This window comes from Diplotaxodon limnothrissa, linkage group LG6 (genome assembly GCF_057381915.1).
Source record: "Diplotaxodon limnothrissa isolate DT_005_m linkage group LG6, D_limnothrissa_male_GT1.1, whole genome shotgun sequence".
Taxonomy (NCBI): domain Eukaryota; kingdom Metazoa; phylum Chordata; class Actinopteri; order Cichliformes; family Cichlidae; genus Diplotaxodon; species Diplotaxodon limnothrissa.
Window position 1 is genome coordinate 26633527 of NC_140601.1, and position 21302 is coordinate 26654828.

Sequence of the window (21302 nt, forward strand, 5' to 3'; positions counted from 1 at the left end):
TAGTCTAGAGCCCTGATTGCTGTTTGTACCCACTCCTGTATATAAATACTCACCTGCACCAGAGCTGCCGCCTTTTGGGTCCTTTCTCCAACTCCACACGGCTTGCCCCGGCAAACCGTGACAACCGCGACATCCGCTGGTTTCCTCTTTCTGGCGCAAAGTGAGCGACAAATAAACAAGAGAGAAAAGCCGATCAGCTGATCATTGATCAGTTTCATGATTGAAGTAGAAACAGGAGAGGGAGGGTGAGAGGATGAGAGAAGAAGAGGCAGCTGTGCAGCGTAAACACAGAATAACTCCAGCTTTGTGTCTTTTTCATTGTAGCTGAAGTCCGGGACAAAATGTTCTTTTTCACCTCAATACGAAACGCGTAATATTTTCTCTGAATACGAGACGATTCCGTTTTTTACTGGATGCTTGGCAACTCTAATAATTAACCTTATGAACAAAATAAAGTTCAACATCAGTAACATAGCACCCACCCAGCTGTATAGAAACTCCGTCATGCTAGCTAGCACGCAGTACGAAAAAGTCAGCATAACGAAAATAAACTCCACCTAAACTTGGTTTATATCTGACCCAGATGGACTGCAGGTTATAACTTCTTACCTGAAGTTCAGTTCACCTGACACTCTCGGACCAGCGGCCGCTTCGGGTCTCTCCTCTTGGCTCCCTTTTCCTTCATCCACCTGCTGGCCTCCACCACTTGCTAATGTTATTGAATCTGTGGAAGCTCCGCGATAGCCACCACATGAAGTAACGAATAACGAGCCTATCTAAATCCCAGTAACGAGTAACGCGTTCCCGGTTTTGGCATAATAACTAGTTACTGTGCTCGTTACCACAATAATAACGTAGTTACTGTTAGGTTTTGTATTGTTGATTGTCATTTATGCTTAGAAATATCTACTTATATATGCTTAGAGTTTTATAATTAGTTGTAGATTGGTAGAGGTTTGATCCTTGATAGTCTGCAAACTTTGTGTGCATTAGAGAGCACTCTGGGAGCACGAGAGAGGTCGTACCTTGTCTTATTGTTTTACAGTAGGATTAACGTAGCTACGTCTGTTCTAGTCTAAGTGCTTTTTGTTTAGATGAACTGCTGGACTTCCTCACCGTGTTATCTAGGGTGAACCATCTAGGGTGAGGGGGAGACTACCCTCTTCCTGACCAAGGATGTACCTTTTGTGCTTTCATGTTATATGAGCCTTTGATCAGCAGGACCACACACACACACACACACACACACACACACACACACACACACACACACACAGGCAAGGTACTCTTTGTTTGTATGTAGACGTCATATGTTAATGACCCTATGCATGTTCATGTAACCACAATAAAAGGAGTGCTATGGGGAACCTGGCTGAGAGTCTGATGGAGGTCAAGTGGTGGAACGACACTTGGCTCCAGGCAGGTCTCCCTCATGCATGAGTAACAAGAAGAACTTTGCCTACTTCGTGTCTTGCTTGCTGTGTAATTATATTGCCTTCAACGTTCCAGCGAATAGGTTCAAGCTACAAACCTATCAGTTACTGTAACGCGTTACTTAATAACGCGTTAGTCCCAACACTGATGATTACTATACCTTTCTAATGTGACGTTGTTGTCCCTGGCTCTCTTTCTCTCCGGCTCTGTTCCTGTGCTACTGAGTGTAACTACCGCCCCTCCCCCCTCTTCCCAGCGTAAAGCACAAGGCACAAGGCACACTTTTAAAAAAGTTCAAATTTTCCACAGATACTGCAATGTGTTGTCGCAATAATCGTGTAGTGAAAATCAGGTATTCCAAATAGCATGTGTTTAGAGGTGCAGAAAAGCTTTAAGAAGAAGAAAATTGAGTGAAAGTAATTTAAATGCATTTTCTACTTGATAAATCCTGACTCTTAACACTAATCCATTTTAGACCTTACCTGAATCCAAGGCTACCTGTTATAGTGTCATCATCTGACAAGTAAGTGTAATTACAAACGTTTTTGACCTCATCTTTTAAATTGGGAAGAAACCCATGTTAAGTTGATAGTTGGACTTCAAGAAGTAGAAATACAAGGTTTTTTAACCCTAAAATTTGCACAATTTATTCATCAGATAAGGACTCAGCTGCATTTAGAGATTTCTGATTCCTGCCATAGTAAAGATAACACTTTTTATATAGCAATGCTATTATCAATTTTGTGTTTATAGATGAGAAATTGTTAGAGAAATTATGAGATCCCAATCAACCTTTATGTGTGTGGGGGGAAAAGTAAGCCTACATGGGTTTTTCAGCATCGAAACAGCTGTTTCCGGAATTTGAATGCTGTGTAGAAACAAATTTGAGAACCAGCTTCCCTATGGTTCAGATGTAGGAGTTTCATGACATCACTGTTTAGAAATTCACAATTGTCAGGACTTCACTATATGTTGAAGAATCCAATCACAAAGCAACCATTCACACTGACGTTCAGACCTATAGGAGTGGAGCAATTTAGGCTACATCCACACTAGCCCGGATAGATTTGAAAATGGCTTTTTCGTCTGAAAGCGCTCCGCGTCCACACTAGCGTTTTCAGTCGTTTTCACAGAGTTGAAAACGCTTACGTTCCAGTCCTGCGCTTGCGCAAAAGCGATTGAGAATTAAAGAATTGAAGAAAAGCTATCCGGACCATGTACAAAGTGATATTAATCTTTTTTAGGGCTGTCAAAATTGAGAGCAATCAAAACAACTGCTATCTTTGTTTAATTGGTCACATGACTGCATCACATGACTAAAATGCGTCATCATTTTAGAAAGTCTGCGTTTTTGAGTGTCCACACTGCGACGGGACTAAGGATGGGTATCGTTTAGGTTTTATCCGATACCAGTACCAAACCGGTACTTTTGAAACAGTGCCGGTGCTTAAACGGTGCTCGAACCGGTGCTTAAAGAATGAAGAACACAAACTTTGTCCAAAAACCTCTCATGTTTAGCTGTTTTTTTGTAAAAAGAGAACAATGTTAGCCTTTTCTGCAGCTATAGGGGATTTATGGTATCACTCTTGGCTGGAAGCAGTGCTTAAACAATGGGGGGGAAAAAACAAAACACCAACTTTGTCCAAAAACCTCTCGTTTAACTGTTTTCCACTTTTTCTTTGGTCATTTTAGCCTTTTTGGCCAGGGTGAAGGGAGTATTTGCCATCAAACAAGAAGACAGCCGCGTGTAACTACGACGGTGTTTGCTAGTTCACCTTACGTGCATTATTTTAATAACGTGGTTAGCCTACTCAACGTAAATTACACACGAACAACATTAAGCTACTGACCCAGAGAAGAACGGCTGCTGCTGCTGCCATCATCATCCGTCATCATTTCTGCTACACTGGCAGGGCTAGGGGCCAGGACTCTCCTCTTCGGAGTTTTGGGGGATGTTGCTAACTCAGGGTCCGATAACAGGCAACCCACCTGCAGTAGATGTGCTCGATGTGAGGTTTCGCAGCAAGCTATCAAATACGGTGCATTGCTTTTAAAAAAACGCTACGCGTCGCCAGGTGTTTCATCAGATTCGAGGTGTTACCTTCTTTGCACAGTATCAGCTTAAAGCACTTGTTGCAGGCTGTTGAGTTTGCATCTTTTGCTGTGAAGTACAGCCAGACTTTTGACCGCTTGGCCTTGGGCGTTTTTAATCTGTAGCTCTGCTCTAAAAGAACGTATGTACCTGGGCCCATGCACCTACTACGCTTACAAAGGTAAAATGATTGGCTGGAATCCAAAGTGTATGACATCTCAGACATCTTTAACTGGACCCATTTCATTAACTCAGAGCTCATGTCCAACTCCTAAATTTTATTCTTGGACTCAGAGTTTTTATGATTCACTGTTCAAAATCATCTTTATGAGCCTGGGTGGAACCCCTCAGCTCAGCGCTTGTGGAACAAGACCTTTCACCTCCCATCCCCCTCCTTTTCAAGCCAGCATTCCTCTTATTGGCTAGTGCTTGTAAAGAAAAGATTTGAACAGCAGGTAGGCGGGGGTTTTGTGCTTACATCTCCCACTGTGTGCCAGAGATGGCCATATTGAGGATATCTGCTGTCACTGACATCATCTCAAACCAAGAATATAAAAAAACAAACGTTTAGAGCAACCTGAAGCTTGAGAATTGAGCTAGCAGCGGTTGCTTGTAACTTGTACTTGCTGACCTCTTTATTTGAAATCATAGACTGTTTGGGGGGAAAAAAGACTAAAATCACTTTTATTGTCACATCATGTGTGCTGGTACACTGGTACAGCACATGTGAGTGAAATTCTTGTGTGCAAGCTTCACAAGCAACCGAGGTGTGCAAAATACAAGAAACATAATAACAAAGCAAAATATAAGAATAGCAATATGAGAATTATAATAAATATATGTACAAATATGAGAATGCATGCGCATTACTTAATATGTATACCAAATCATATATGTGTGTGTGTATACATATATATAAAATAAAATAAATAAAATATACAGAGGTTAGCAGTTGGATATTGTGCAAAAGAAATGGCATTTATGTACAGTATGGAGTGCATAATGTTGACATTCCGATAAGTGAAGGTGAGGTGTCTATGAAGTGTTTAGCAATCTGATGGCCTGATGGAAAAAGCTGTCTCAGGCTGTGTTCCAATTCAGGGTCTGCACGCTTGAAGTACGCGCACTACGCGTACTACGTACGGTGCGTACTATAAGTACGAGAAGTGCAGAAGTGAGAGGCTTGTGAAATGGGACGGTATATGCTTCGTTGCGCTGTTCAGGTTGCCTAGCAACCATGATACTAACCGCGAGACACGTTACATACAGCATTGTTTGACAGAAATGAAGGAGAAAAATGTTTTGTTGGTCATATATTTTTGTCATGACATCACTTTGATTAGTTGAGTATCTGAGGCTGAGACCACGAGACTGTAAAACAAAATTGTTGGGCTTCATTTCTGTGCTGAACAGTCATTTAAGATTAGTTAGTAAATAACAATTAGTTAATGTTGTTCATGAGACTAAAGTCATCTCACTGTGGTAATGTAAATATAATATGGCCAATATTATAGTATTGTCAGATTATTATGATATATATATATATATATATATATATATATATATTAGGGGTGCAACGATATTCGTATCGATATTGAACCGTTCGATACAGTGCTTTCGGTTCGGTACGCATATGTATCGAACAATACAACATTTGTAATTTATTTTATCAACTTTCCTTCTGACGATGCTGTCTGTGTTGAGCGCTCAGTGAATCTGCGTTCGACTACTCCGCCTAGGCTGCACTGTCGAGCGCAGATCCACTGAGCGCTCAACACAGACAGCATAGTCAGGAGGAAGAGCGCAGGGCAAGCTAGCGAGACAGAAGTTAAGCTCTCCTTGCAAGATGGACCTCCCCCACCCTCATTCAGATCTGGCGTTTGGAATTATTTTGGTTTTCATGTGACGTATGACCCTGAAGGTAAGCGAGTCATGGACTAAAGTAAAACAGTATGTTGGATGTGCCATGCAATGCTTAATTACATTGGTGTGAACTAGTGTGTTAGCGCAGTTAGCTCGTTAACGTGTTGGCCGTCTAGCCCCATGCACGGAGCGATCGGCGGTAGCTCGTTAACGGAGATTTGCCGTGTTGTGGCGTTAAGGTCATTTCAACGAGATTAACCTGAAAGCACTAGTGGGAACACGACGAATATGACTGCACATTTACACCGACATCATCCTAGTGCAAAGACAAAAACAACAAGCATGCTACTAACTTTAGCCGAGTCATTTAGACAGCTGTTAGCACGTGATTCTCCTTATGCTGCTGAGAATATAGCCCAGAAGAAGCGGATAGTATAGCTTTTATTTTGGAAAGAGACATTTCTCTGTAATAAACTCTCTTTTCCAAAGATGAGATCAGATACAGGGCTTGCAAAATCGCTAGCCCGACGTCCCGGAGCTAGCGATCTTTCCAGTCGGGCTACAAAAATCTCTCTGCCCTGCCCGTCGGGCTATTGTAGGAAAAATATATGTCAATGCTTTTGCATTCTTTCAGAAATGTAGCTGGGTAATTATGTCATTGGCATCGGTGAGCCACTGTCAATATGTGACATATTGAAATCGCGTTTGAATTTGCGCTTGTTTTTTTGCTTTCACTTTGCAATGACAGCACTGATCTGTGAGTGATGATAATTTGTGCACCAATTCCTCTGACATCGTCTTATTAATCGTTAGCTTACTATGCAAACATGACAAGTGAAATCTCCCGCAGCAAGCTTAAACATGTGAGAGGTTGATCGCGCAGAGAATCGCTGAGCTTATGTGAGTCCGTGTGTAAAAGTAGCAGTATATATATTTTAGTTCTGCTGAGCCAAATAAGACAGGTCGGGGTGAAGAAGTGACAGCCAAAGAAAAGCTTACCACAAAACGGAGAAGTTATGACAAATCAGACTATAAGGCAAAAAGAAAGTGCAGCTTTATGGTTTCATGGACAAAAGAATTTCTGTGGCTGCAATATGACGAGCTAAATAACCAGGGCTGCACATAAGTGGTCCGCAGGTGCGCATTTGCTGTCAAAATAAAAAACGCGCACAAGGGTTAGGGTTAAATTTAAAAACTGTAATTTTGAGTTAAAATATAGAATTTTAATAAATGACAAATTAAAAAGGCATGAACATTTTTTTGTATCGAAAAAATATCGAACCGTGACACCAAAGTATCGAACCGAACCGAACCGTGAATCTTGTGTATCGTTGCACCCCTAATATATATATATATATATATATATATATATGTATATATTACACACACATATATATATATATCACTGACTTTCAGCTTGTTGTGTTTGTGGATATATGACTGACTTTAATTATTAAACATTCGTACATAAATAAGTGACGTCATATTCAGTACTTTTGACAGTTCACTCTTCGGCTGCTCCATCTTATTAGGGAAAGTCCACTTACATAAATGTCAATTTCAAAACTCAACCCCATCATTTAATTAGTCTTTGATTGAAATTGAATATTACTTAAACTCTCTTAAATTAACTTCCAATAAAAAAGGTTTATCATTGATTGAAATTCATTCAGAAATGTTTAACGGATGAGCTGTCACAACTTTCAAGTACAAAGTTGTTATGAAGTCTGTCACATTCCCCCCCCTTTTTTTTTCTTTTTTTATCCTTTATTTATTTATCCTTCTTATTTCATTGTACTGTATATTGTTACTCTTATTTGCGTTGTATGTCTACTGTACAAACTGAACTGGAATGACTGACTGTTCGCTTTATAAGTTCAATAAAGTTTGGAAAAAAAAAAAAAAAACCTCTTCGGCCGCTCCCTTCTGCCGTATTTCGCGGCAAAATTATCCACACCCACCGCCGCGCTATGAATTGTGGGATATATGGGACCACGAAGCGTACACCGAACCACGCTTGATATTTGGGGAAATCGACGGCGCATTTGGAGTATGCATTTGAAGCACACTTCGAATTGGGACAGCTGTCGTCGCATGGCGGTGACGTAACCACACTTGAAATGCGTACTTCAAGCGTGCAGACCCTGAATTGGGACACAGCCTCAGTCTGCTGGTTTGGGACCGGATACTGCAGTACCTGATGGAAGTAGTTTGAACAGTTGGCTGGGGTGACTGGAGTCTTTGATGATCCTCTCCGCTTTCCTCAGGCACTGCTTCCTGGAGAAGTCCTGGAGGGAGGGAAGCTCACCTTCAATTATCCTTTCAGCACACCGCACCACTCTCTAGATAGCTTTGCGGTTGTAAGGGGTGCCATATCAGGTGGTGATGCATCCAGTGAGGATGCTCTCAATAGCACAGCGGTATTTAGAACGTGCTTCCACCACTGTGACATGTATATGTATATATTAGGGATGCAACAATACATGTATATGTATTCTGTATTCTGTATCTTTAATGCTGTCTTCCTCTTACCACAAAAGTTGGAGCAGGGAGTCACATCTCTCAGACCATGTTACAGTTGTAGTCGGAAAAGCAAGGAAAAATTGTGGTAGAGCCAATGATGCTCAAAAACACAGCTGCAACACATCCACGGATAGTCTGCTCAGTGCTCTACAGTTTCATTGCAGATTACAGGATTTTACCATATTACTACTGTTTTTCTGCACTGTTGCCATCTTAGATTATAAATGGGGTTGGTGCGGCTTCTCCCAACTTTCTCTTTGGAAATCCGGAGAAGGCATTCCAGCTCACAATTCTAATTCAGAATGCAGGATTTCTGATGCTGGAACCCAGCAAAACCCCTAGTGAGGTGGTCCCCTTGGATGTGTTCCCAAAATTCGTTGCCCCAACCTGTCATTCTCTGAATTATGGGAATTTATGGTTCAGAAACCGCTCTAAGTCAGAGGATAGCCTGTATACCTGCAGAGAGCTCTGTTGTCAGATAAAGGCAGTGTATAAAGTATTCAGTTAAGGCGGTCATCACAGGAAGGGTCCTCAACTCTCAGGACCACCTCCACGGGGGCAGACCCACTAACCCCTTGTCTTAAGCTCTTGAGTTGCCTTCAGATAAAGTACTTAAGACTAATATAACCTGGATGACTGAGAACATGCACAGACAAGAAAAAGCATAACTGATTCTCTTTTAGTAAAATTACTGTTTTTAAAAAAATGTTTTTATTGTTTGCAAACAGGAACAAATAGGAATAAGCTTAATGTTCAACTGAAGCACTGTTTGTCAACTCTTGCACAATGCAGCATAAGATAAGATAAGATAAGATAACCTTTATTAGTCCCACGTGGGAAATTTGTTTTGTCACAGCAGGAAGTGGACAGTGCAAAAGTTATGAAACAAAAATTAGAATACAATAAGAATAAATACAGTACACAACTGTGCAGAATAGAATAAAATAAAATACTATATACAGTAGAATAAAATAGAATAAAATATACAATAAGATAAAAATAAAATACAAATGCTATATACAACTGAGTAAAAATACAACGATGCCAGAAAAGATTATTGCACATTTGTGGATGTGTGTGTTTGATCAGTTAAAGTCTTTGTTGTGGAGTCTGACAGCAGTGGGGAGGAAAGACCTGCGAAATCTCTCCGTCCCACACCGTGGGTGCCGCAGTCTCCCACTGAAGGAGCTGCTCAGTGCTGTCAGAGTGTCCTGCATGGGGTGGGAGATGTTGTCCAACAGGGATGACAGCTTAGCCGCCATTCTCCTGTCACTCACCACCTCCACTGGGTCCAGAGGGCATCCTAGAACAGAGCTGGCCCTTCGGATCAGCCTGTTCAGTCTCTTCCTGTCCCCAGCAGAGATGCTGCCACCCCAGCAAACCACGCCATAAAAGATAGCAGAGGCCACCACAGAGTCATAGAAGGTCTTCAGGAGTGGGCCCTCCACTCCAAACGACCTGAGTCTCCGCAGCAGGTACAGCCTGCTCTGCCCTTTCCTGTAGAGGGCATCTGAGTTATGAGTCCAGTCCAGTCTGTTGTTCAGATGAACACCAAGGTACCTGTAGCTGTCCACAGCCTCAATGTCCATACCTTGGATGTTCAGTGGTTGCAGTGGAGAATGCTTGTGCCTGCGGAAGTCTACCACCAGCTCCTTGGTTTTACTGGCGTTGATCTGGAGGTAGTTCAGCTGGCACCAGTCCACAAAGTCTTGAGTCAGTCCTCTGTACTCCTTGTCGTCCCCATCAGTGATGAGGCCGACTATTGCAGAGTCATCAGAGAACTTCTGCAGGAAGCACTGGGTGGAATTGTGGGAGACGTCTGCAGTGTAGATGGTGAAGAGGAACGGAGCCAGAACCGTTCCCTGTGGGGCCCCCGTACTGCAGACGACCCTGTCCGACACACAGCCCTGAGTTCTCACATACTGTGGTCGGTCGGTGAGGTAGTCCAAAATCCAGGTAGTGAGGTGATGGTCCACTCCAGAGTTCTCCAGCTTGTCCTTCAGAACCAAGGGAAGAATAGTGTTGAAGGCACTGGAGAAATCAAAGAACATGATTCTCACAGTGCTTCCAGCGGTCTCCAGGTGAGCGACGGAACGATGTAGGAGGTGAATGACGGCATCATCCGCTCCAATGCCAGGCTGGTAGGCAAACTGAAGTGGGTCCAGTGATGAGCTTGTTAGGCGCCGAAGCTGAGCCAGGACCAACCGCTCCAGGGTCTTCATCAGGTGGGATGTCAGAGCCACCGGCCTGTAGCTGTTGAGGTCCTTGGGGCGTGAAGTCTTTGGCACTGGTACAACACAGGAGGTTTTCCAGAGCTGTGGGACTCTTCCCAGCCTCAGGCTCAGGTTGAAGAGGTGCTCCATCACCCCACACAGTTGATCCGCGCAGGACCTGACGACCCTCGAGCTGATGCCATCTGGGCCCGCTGCCTTCTTGCCATTAATCCTCCTCAGTTCCCTCCTAACCTGGGTGGTTGAGAGAGACAGGCTGGAGCCTTGTGTTGAGTGTGTATTGGATGCTGTTGTTGGGGGTGGGGAGGAGTGAGCAGGGTGAATAGAGGAGGTGTGAAGTGTCTGAGGTGTCAGAGGTGGAACAGCAGCAGTGGGGGTGGGTGAGTCTGCAGCCGATGTTGGAGACTGCCTCATGGCTGAATGAAATCTGTTGAAGAAATAATTCAGTTCATTTGCCCACCTCACATCCCTCCCAGGCAGAGAGTTCTGATGTTTGTGGCCTGAGATGGTTCTGAGGCCTCTCCAGACTTCACCAACGTTGTTTTGCTGAAGCTGGTTCTCCATCTTTTGCCTGTAGCTGTCCTTCCCATTCCTTATCAGTCCCCTCAACTCTCTCTGCACCCTTTTCAACTCCTCTTTGTCTTTGGATTTGAAGGCCCTCCTCTTCTGCTTGAGGACAGCTTTAATTTCTGGGGTAATCCAAGGTTTGCTGTTGGAGAAACACTGTACAGTCCTGGTAGGTACGGTGTTATCCACACAGAAATTAATATAATCAGTAATGCATGTAGTAAGGCTGTTGATGTCCTCTCCGTGGTCGTCACAGATCACCTCCCACACAGTCGACTCAAAACAATCCTTAAGAGCCTCCTCGCTCTCCTCCGACCATCTCTGTACTGTGCGGGTGGCTGGTGGCTCCCTGCGCACTAAGGGCTCATACACAGGGACAAGGTTGTGCCAAGTTGCATAACGATTCATTGAGAAAAAATACTGGTAGACCAGAAAACCAAAATATCAACTCAACTGTGCTGTTCCCTAATAGAATGGGGACATTTGCTAAACCTTTCATGTTGCCTCATCTAACATGTTAAATATTGGTTCAGGTGCATGCCTAGTGCTGAATATGGGTCACATTATTCATTTATTCACAGTCATCTGGATTACATCTGCGTCCGTCAATGGAGGGATTAGGAAATTACAGTTATTCAAACTGGATTCAAACAGCAATGGCAATGATGCTCCTTCACAGCTTTATGTCCAGGATGTCCCTACTTTCAGCCATAACTAGTGCGATCTCCTTACTGCTAAGATTAACTGTCCACCTCAAAGTCCTGAAGCTAGGTACAGTTAAATAACCGTGGCAACATCTCACTGCAACACATCAAACCACACTCATGATGTTCCCTTTGGGTCTTAAGCAGCTCACTGACTTCACAAATATTATTGTCCAAACACCTCACATTCCCATGATGATGCCTGGAACAGTTAAAGAAATAAAACTTTCAGATTTTCAGGAGATTGTCATAAATTGTGAGGTAGACAAAGCTGTTTGAGTTCTGTTGAAGTTTTGCAGACATAATCGCTAACCACATGACATTTAATAATTTCAAAATTTTTGACACATGAAAATTATGTTGACAATGTAGGCTCCAGTCACCTAGAGACCCGTCCATGATCCTCTGGCAACCATCAGTTGTGTAGGAAAAATAAGTATTTCCCAATCAGTTGCATGGAATCATGGAAAACTACAGAAACCATGCCAATCTGCTAGCAACCAAAACAATAACTAGAAAGTTTTTGGTGGAGTGCCTTCTTTGCAACTGATTTTTACCCAACGATAGCCAGCAATATCCAAAAATCACTGGCTGACCGTGGCTCAGGGGGTTGGGAAGTGCATCTGTAACCCCGGGCTCGATCCCCGGGCTCTCTGTCCTGGTCGTTGTGTCCTTGGGCAAGATACTGTACCCTACCGCCTACTGGTGTAGGCCTCGCTTCTGTCAGTCTGCCCCAGGGCAGCTGTGGCTATAACTGTAGCTTGCCTCCACCAGTGTGTGAATGTGAGAGTGAATAGTGGCATTGTAAAGCGCTTTGGGTGCCTTGAAAAGAGCTATATAAATCCAATCCATTATTATTATTAAAGAGTTGGGGAATACACATTTTCCCAGAGCCACTGCTGTGCCATAATGCCATAGTGATGCCACGATCACTATGGCATTACTGAGAGTTGAAAAACTGTCTAAAGTCTTTAATAAAATGATCAGCGTTCTGCTCTACCAGGTGTAACAATTGAGTTTAACATCCAGGCATCCATGAAAACGGAATTTAGGACATTTAACGGAGTTAGCAGGAAGTTAGCTCGCTAGCTTCTATCGAAATACAATATAGCATGTTCTGACTGCGGGGTTTTGGAAACAAATTAAAATGTACAGCTCTGTTATCACTTCCAACATAAATGAAGACAGAAAACTAAACAGCAGTGACGTTTGTAGGGTTACTGAAGTTTGGCTAGCTGGTATATAATGATGTGCTACGTGACCGCTAGCGACACAGCTATGTTAGCATAATATAAACAAGCTAACTTTTTTTCCATTCGATAAAAGTTAACGTGAGTGCTCTCGGTGGTCAGGAACAAATGTAATCGAATGGCAGGATGCTGTAAAAGGACCAAACTTCAGCCAGGAGAACAACTGAGATAATCCATCCACAATACAAGGTTAGTCATTCATATACTGCTGCATGGGCTGGGCTGTAGTTACATCCTAAGGTTTTAAAAACTGAGCTTAGCGGTAATAAAAGCCGAGGGAGGTCAACAGTGATCACTGACTGTTTTAGGAGCTTTTTGAGATTAAATAGAAGAAAATACAAAACATTAAACATGTTAACAACACAAAAGCCATATTATACGCAGACTACTTTAGGCCCGGAAGTAGGATTCATCACGTCATCACTTAACGACCGGATAGCTCTAAAAGCACATTTACAGTGAGCAAAGGATCATCGTTTGCACACTAGTATTGATAGCTTACCAGTTTAGAAATTGCATGAGGCCTCCTGATCATAGAGAGCCCTGTCAGATTGTTGAATGAGGTTTGCAGGACAGCAGAACCTATCCTCTTGCTTTTTGATACTGCCTATTTAGCCTCGGGGAAAGGCATGGCCAAAACACCACTGACTTGGTTACACCCGTGACTCACACTGACTTCCCTGAAGATCAGTATTTCAGGTTTCTCTACCGATCTCTTAATACCTCTGGCATTGTTTAGTGAATATTACGACCTCATGTAGTTACAGGAAAAGGAAGGAGGAAACCCTGCAACTGAGCACAGGCAACACCTGAGGGACACATGTTTTTATTTTCCCACTTGCTCAAATCATGCAGATGAGGCACTGGAGGCCAAAGACAAAGTATTCCACATGGTTCATGCATTTCTTCTAACCTAAACAAGCTGGGGCTCCTACATGATCTCCAGCAGGAGAGAAGAGACACGTGTTTACCTTGCTATGCAGAAGTTTGTGTGGGAGACCCCCTGGGTTCCTTACACATGGAACTTCCCATCATTCATGGTGTCTCTACTCACACAGAGAGACAAGAATAGCCTCTAGTCCCTCTCGCTGCGCCCCTGGAGTGGATAAGTGGTAATGGACAGATGAATGGTATGATCAAATAGTTTCTTAACTGCATTCAGGTGTACGTAAATTTTAATTTAACCACTCTGTTGTTCATAATAATGTCCTTGTGCAGTTTTTCCTCTTCATTGGAAATATTTTTTGATCATCTGTATATATTTGCTCTCAACTGTATTAAAGGTGCTACCGTTTAGCTTGACTTTAATTTGGGGGAAAATTGCAGGGAGCCAAGTAGTGTGGGCAGTAAGGGACAAAAAAAAAAAAAAAACCAACCTCCTGCCTTTTCACTGTGTGACCAAGTGGTCGGCGGGGTTATGAACAAAATAAATAAACTTGACAACGCCACCTAGGGGAATTACACCCCCAGGAAATATATTTAAGAAAAATAAAGAAAAGGAATAAAAGAAGACCGCACAGATTCAAGGATGCACACTGAGGCAGGTTGGCTTCCAATATTAAAACAGTTTTATTTATAGAAATGAATAAAATATTATAAATAATATTTTATAAATAAAATATTAAAAGTCAAGATGTAGCGTCATTATTGACAGTGTCCTACAGTAAAAATAAACAATCGTGGAACTTGGACTTACCAGCAGCCGTGGAACCAAAAGAAAATCACACCACAAGAATCACTGCAGACCACCCAGTGCTGTACAAAAGAAAGTGTGAAAACGACCCACCACCTGAGGTCCCAGGGCCACTGGCTCGTCCTCCTTCACTGAAATAAAATACAGAAAAGTATGTTAAAAGAATAAAAGGACACTGAGCGTCAGGCTCGCTACAAATCATAAAAAGACTAAAACACACTTTAATAACTTTAATAAAAGAAATCACACGCACACCCACACACACACATACACACGGGAAAGGCTTATTCCCCACGGGTCAAACTACCACTCGTGCTGGTAATAATTATTCTCAGGCGTAGGCCGGTCTGGCTCCCCACCGGCTGAGACCGGCCACCCAGGCGATTTAGAGTCCCAGCACGACACTCGGGCAGAGGATCACTTCAGCCCGATCACAGAAGTATGGGTACGAACAACAGTCCAGGGTAAAATAAAACACCAGGCGAACCCAAAAAAGGTAAGCCTACTTAATAAAAACAAGATAAGACAAAACAAGACAAGACAGCAGACTCCACCAAGGAGGAGTTCACAACAGCAGCTGAGAAGGCAGTCCACTCTTCCAATTTAGGTTGGACAATTTACCATGGAGAGGTGAGTACAGCAGTGAACCCTGAAACAGATAAGTGTAACCTTAAACTCTTATAGCTATGAAGGCTAATAAAAGTAGTTCTAACAGCTTACCCCAGGACCGGAGGCACTATACTCTCATTGGTGGAGATACCACGAACACCTCTCTCCGCAATGGCAGAATTAAACAGACTGCTGCGCTACAACAGGCCGGAAAAGGATATTAACACCAATTCCAGTATTCGGAGGGAATCCAAGGTTAAGCGAGAGCATACCTGTAGCTGTCATATAATCGGCTCTTGCTGATCAGTCCGTCGCAGTACGCCAGCATTTACTGCTGTATCGTACCAGAAGCTCGGGAGGAATTAATCCAACAAGACATCGGCTTAGCTTTATACAGGCTAGCGCCACCCTGCAATCAATGTGCAGGTGGGTTCCCAATTAACCCGATCACCTGATACAAGGAGCGAGTGCAGTGGAAAGAGAGCGAGGGTGGTAGAGCGAGCGAGAGAGAGAGAGAATGAGAGAAGAAAAACAACGGAAGGCGAGTAGCCCATCTGGCTACAACTGCATTGCTGTAAAGTTGTTGAGTCATAGCTGGAAACCCAACAGTTGCCACATGTAATGGTCCTGCATGTAAAGCTTTAAACCACAAGTTATGGTGTGCTGGCTACATGACTGAGGTCAATGGTAAATACACACATGTGCAAGTGGTCAGAAGAGGACTTCCATTGACTTGAGTTGTATGTCCACATTTATGCGCAGATTGATTTACTTTTGTGTGTCTTTTAAAAGCTCTTCCTGCCTCTGCAAGCTTTACACACATATATACTGACTGTAAAATAAAAGTGAAACAGAAAAGTCCAGATGTTTGTACTGTGTGGTAAAGCACTCTCAACGCAGCTTCTTTCTCACTTGCATAAGGGAGGTTTGTCTTGTGTGTTTTTTGTTTTTTTTTTGCTTTTTAATTAGCATGCTTGCAGGAGTGCAGAAATGCTCAGCACTCTATTTGATGTATGGCCATGCCTTTTTACAGGTGTCTCAGTGGAGCACAAATGCTCTAAAACCAATTGGGCTTCTCCACACACATTAATGCAGTGACATTACTGATACAAGGTGACTCAGCACATGTTTTTGTGGAAAAGTGATATCAATGCTGTCAATATGGCCGTAATGCTATGACTGGAAGTTGTGCATGCTTGCAAACCCAAGCATAATCAATGTTATTGAAAGGAGAAAACAAGGAAAAACAGGTGAACTTCTTAAGACCTCACTGAGGTTTAATGTAGCCTGAGGCATACTTTTTAAAACATTTTTGGAACCATTTGTTTCTTATTGTTTACAGATATTCTCACTGCCATTTATATTTTGCTTTGTAAGTGATAAGCCTGCAGCCCACAAACAAGTGAGGTTGGATATTCTTTTACACCATGTTGTAACTGCATTGTAATCAGCCCCAGCATTCAAACAGGCAACATGTGATGCTGGTTATCTAATGCTAATTTGCATACACTCAAACATTGTCGGAAAAACTCCTCCTGCTGCAGCAGCCTCTTCCAGAACTGCCATGCTCCCCTCCGTAAAACAATTTCAACAAGTTTTATTTATGTTACTCTAAATCACAACAACTGTCAAACTGAGGCACTTTATAGTATATGATAAAGACCCTACAATAATACAGAAAAAACTCACAACAATCTAATGACCCCCTGTAAACAAGCACTTGGCAACAGTGGGAAGGAAAAACTCCCTTTGAACAGGAATAAAAACCCCTGGTAGAAACAGGCTCAGGGAAGGGCAGCCATCTCTCGTGACCAGTGGTCAGTGAAGGCAGGAAGACAGGATAAGAAACGCTATGAAAGAGATTCGGAGATGAATAATGACTAATGCAAAAATTCAAAGGGGTATCTAAACACATAGTGAAAAAAAGTGAGTTAAGTAAGTTAACAATCAGTGCCTCATGGGAACCCCTGAGTAGCCTAGCCCTATTGCAGCATAACTAAGGGAGGATTCAGGGTACCTGATCCAGCCCTAACCATAAGCTTTGTCAAAAAATTAAGTTTTAAAGCTAATCCTAAAAATAGAGAAGTGTCTGTCTCCCAAATCTAAACTGGGATCAGGTTCCACAGAAGAGGGCCCTGGAAGCTTCAGCTTCTAATTTTAGAGCTATTGTGCACAATGCATGAAAGTCATTCATATTTGTTTAACATACACATTGAAGGACACATCCTGGTAAATCCCTCGCAGGGTTACTGGAGGCCAAGGTAATGCTCCCCAGGTATCTATAATCTAGAATTTAGAAGCAGGTCTTTATGTCTTTAAGACATTCCTGCAATTTAATTGGTGTGTCTTATCTACGTAGATTCATGGGACGATAAAGCTGGGTGTCATCTGCATAGCAATGAAAATGTATGCTATGTCTTTTAATGATAGTGACTAAGGGAAGCATGTATAATGTGAACAGAAGTGGTCCTAGCATGGAACCCTGTGGAACTCCATAATTAATTTGGAGTATGTGTAGAGGACTCTCCGATTAGATGAACAAATTGGAGTCTGTTAGGTAGGTATGATTCAAACCATGGCAATACAGTACCTTTAATTCCTACAGCATGCTCTATTCGCTGTAATAAAATATTATGGTCAACATCAAATGCTGAGCTGAGGTCTATCAGGACAAGTACAGATAAGAGTCCACTGTCAGCAACCATAAGAAAATAATTTGCAACCTTCACTAAAGCTCCCAAAACGCTGATTGTGTTCATCCGGACATAGCGTTTTTAGTGGGAGAAATGTTTCGTCACTCATAGAGGGGACTTCTTCAATCTCAGCTGACTGCATGTTTCCCTAACCCACAGGTGTCGAACTCCAGGCCTCGAGGGCCGGTGTCCTGCAGGTTTTGGATGTGTCCTTGATCCAACACAGCTGATTTAAATGGCTAAATTACCTGATCAACATGTCTCGAAGTTCTCCAGAGGGCTGGTAATGAACTAATCATTTGATTCAGGTGATTTGACCCAAGGTGATATCTAAAACCTGCAGGACACCGGCCCTCGAGGCCTGGAGTTCGACACCCCTGCCCTAACCTTATAAACAGTACATTTGCATAATGAGCAGAACTAGCACCACTGACTAACAATGGGCTGTAAGGTCAGTTTCATGATCACTTAGAGCCCCCGAGAGCAGCCAGTTGGCTTTTCTACCTTTAAAACCTACCTTTAAAACCCGCCTACCAGCCAAATGGCTTTTAGCTAGGCTTTAGCTTCAGCCAAGTGGAAGCTAAATTGGCTAGTCATTCATATGTAAATTAGGTTGTTACCTGAGAATTCTGGAGGGGAGTGGGTGTGTGTGAATGACTGCTAATTTCTAACTGCCAACTGCCTCTTTGTTTGTCGGGGGGGGGGGAGCTGCTAAAAGCTGTGAACTTCCTTTTGTGTTCGTCTTGATGCATTCTCAATCATCCAGGGAAATAAATCTCCAAAAGTCACCAACTTGGAGTGTTTCAGTTTGCCATCTTAGGGAGAAATCAACACACATGGGTGTATGTCCTTTGTTGCTGAGATTTATTGATAAAAACAGTACAAAAAACCAACCATTTGTACACATATTTACAAATAATAATAAAAAGTGAGCGAGTTCATTACTACATTTTCAGAAAGTCTCTCCCCAGTGGGACGATTGGGGTCCTTGCCAAGATATGGGAAGACATTGCAAATGTACTTGGATTTTAGGTCGCAAGCCACCCAAAACTTGATCCCAAACTTGTCAGGTTTACTTGCAATATACTGCAGGAAACAGCACCGAGTCTTTGATGGGAAAAGCTGTTCATCAACGGTGATGATATCAGACCACTGGTCTTTGATAAATATGCTTTTATTATACCAGTGGTCTGATTGATGCCACAATGGACCACTGACTCGGGTAAGAAGACTGGCGGGGGGCTGTGCATCTATATTAACAACCTTTGGTGCACGAACATCACGGTAACGGAAAAACTGTGCAGTACAGAGGTAGAACTGTTGGTGTTAAAGTGCCGTCCATTCTATCTCCCTCGGGAATTTTCTGCCGTTTACATCTGCGCTGTTTACATTCCACCAGATGCTAATGCTAAGCTAGCGTTAGCACAATTGAGCAGCAGCATCAATAACAGCCTGGTAGCACACCCGGACAGTGTCTTTATTGCGGCTGGGGATTTTAACCACGCGGACCTGAAATCTGTACTTCACAATTTCCACCGTAATGTGAAGTGTGCTACCAGAGGAGATAGAACGTTGGACCAGGTGTACACCAACATGGCGAATGCGTACAGAGCCCAGGCTTATCCCCACCTGGGTCTGTCAGACCATCTCTCCCTTCTGCTACACCCAATATACACACAAAAGATCAAGAGCACTGGGATTACAACCAAAACCGTGAGAACATGGCCGCAGGATGCTATTCCGATGCTTCAGGACTGTTTCCACTGCACAGACTGGGATGTATTCAAGGTGCAGGACACTGACAATCGTGTCGCATTGGACAGTTATACCTCCACTGTCTTGGACTACATCTGTTTCTGTGTGGACAATGTAACAACTTGGAAACGATTCCGTGTGTTCCCTAATAATCCACCCTGGATGACACACGGAGTTCAACAACTTATTCGAACAAGGAACAACGCTTTCAAATCCGGGGACCAGGAGGCATACAGTGCTGCCAGGGCCAACCTGAGAAGAGGCATCAAGACTGCCAAGCAGCAGCACAGGAGGCGTATCGAGGCCAGGTTTGAGAACAACACAAACCCAAGGCAGGTCTGGGAGGGCATCAGGGCTATCACGGACTACAAAAGAAGAACACCATCACCCTCAGCCGACAATTCTACTCTGGCTGAGGATCTAAATCTCTTTTATGCCCGTTTTGACAGGGAGAACACCGACCCTGTCCTGTCCCCTCTCCCCTCAACCGACCCTGCTCCGGTCCTGAGCACTCATGAGCTGAGGCGTGTGTTCCGGAGCATTAACACCAGGAAGGCGGCCGGGCCGGATGGAGTGCTGGGCCGGGTGCTAAAAGACTGTGCTGCGGACCTGGCGGACGTCTTCACCTCTATATATAACACCTCGTTGTCCTGTTCACTGGTACCATCCTGTTTCAAAGCAGCAACCATCATTCCCATCCCAAAACAGTCAAATGTCACATGTCTGAACGATTTCAGACCTGTGGCACTCACCCCCATTCCCGCCAAATGCCTGGAGAGACTGGTCATTAAACACATCAGAGCTGCTTTTCCACCATCCCTGGACTCGCACCAGTTTGCATACAGGGAGAACCGGTCAACCGAGGATGCGATCGCCACAGTGCTGCACACATTACTGAAGCACTTGGAACACAGGAACACCTATGCACGGCTCCTCTTTGTAGACTACAGCTCGGCTTTTAATACCATCCGGCCATACAAACTCCGTCCCAAACTCCACCAACTGGGACTTAACTCCTCTCTGTGCAACTGGATTGTGGACTTCCTCACTAACCGTAGACAGAGTGTCAGAGTGGGTAAGAACACCTCTTCCACCCTTGTGGTCAACACCGGTGCCCCTCAGGGGTGTGTTCTGAGCCCTCTGCTATACACTCTCTTCACCCATGACTGTATTTCCTCCTGCGCGTCCAATCTCATTGTTAAGTTTGCAGATGACACTACAGTGCTCGGACTTATATCCAACAATGATGAGACAAACTATAGGACAGAGGTGCAACAACTAGAGTCATGGTGCCACGACAATAACTTGGTCTTAAACACCAAAAAGACCAAGGAGATCATTGTAGATTTCCGGAAGAGGGGTCATAACAACCATCTGCCTCTCTTCATTGGCAGTGAGGCGGTGGAGAGGGTGAGCAGTTTTAAATTCTTGGGGGTAACTGTGACCGAGGACCTGTCCTGGGGCAACCATATCACCTCAGTTGTACGGAAGGCCCAACAGCGCCTCTACTACCTGAGGAGACTGCGGAGCGCACACATTCCCAGATCTCTGATGTTGAACTTCTACAACTGTGCCATCAGCAGCGTTCTGACGTATGGATTTCTAGTGTGGTTCCCCAGCTGCACCAAGGCCGATCAGCAAGCACTCCAGCGGGTGGTGAAAGAAGCTGGCAGAATTATTGGAACAAGTCTGCCAGAGATCAGTAATATCTTCCCCACTCGCTGTCTGAGGAGGGTGCACAGTATCCTGCGGGACCAACATCACCCTGCGCGCCACCTTTTCCATCTGCTGCCCTCAGGGAGAAGGTACAGGTCTATACAGGCCAGAACATCCAGACTGGCCAACAGCCTGTATCCACAGGCTGTGAGGCTCCTGAACTCTCTGCCCC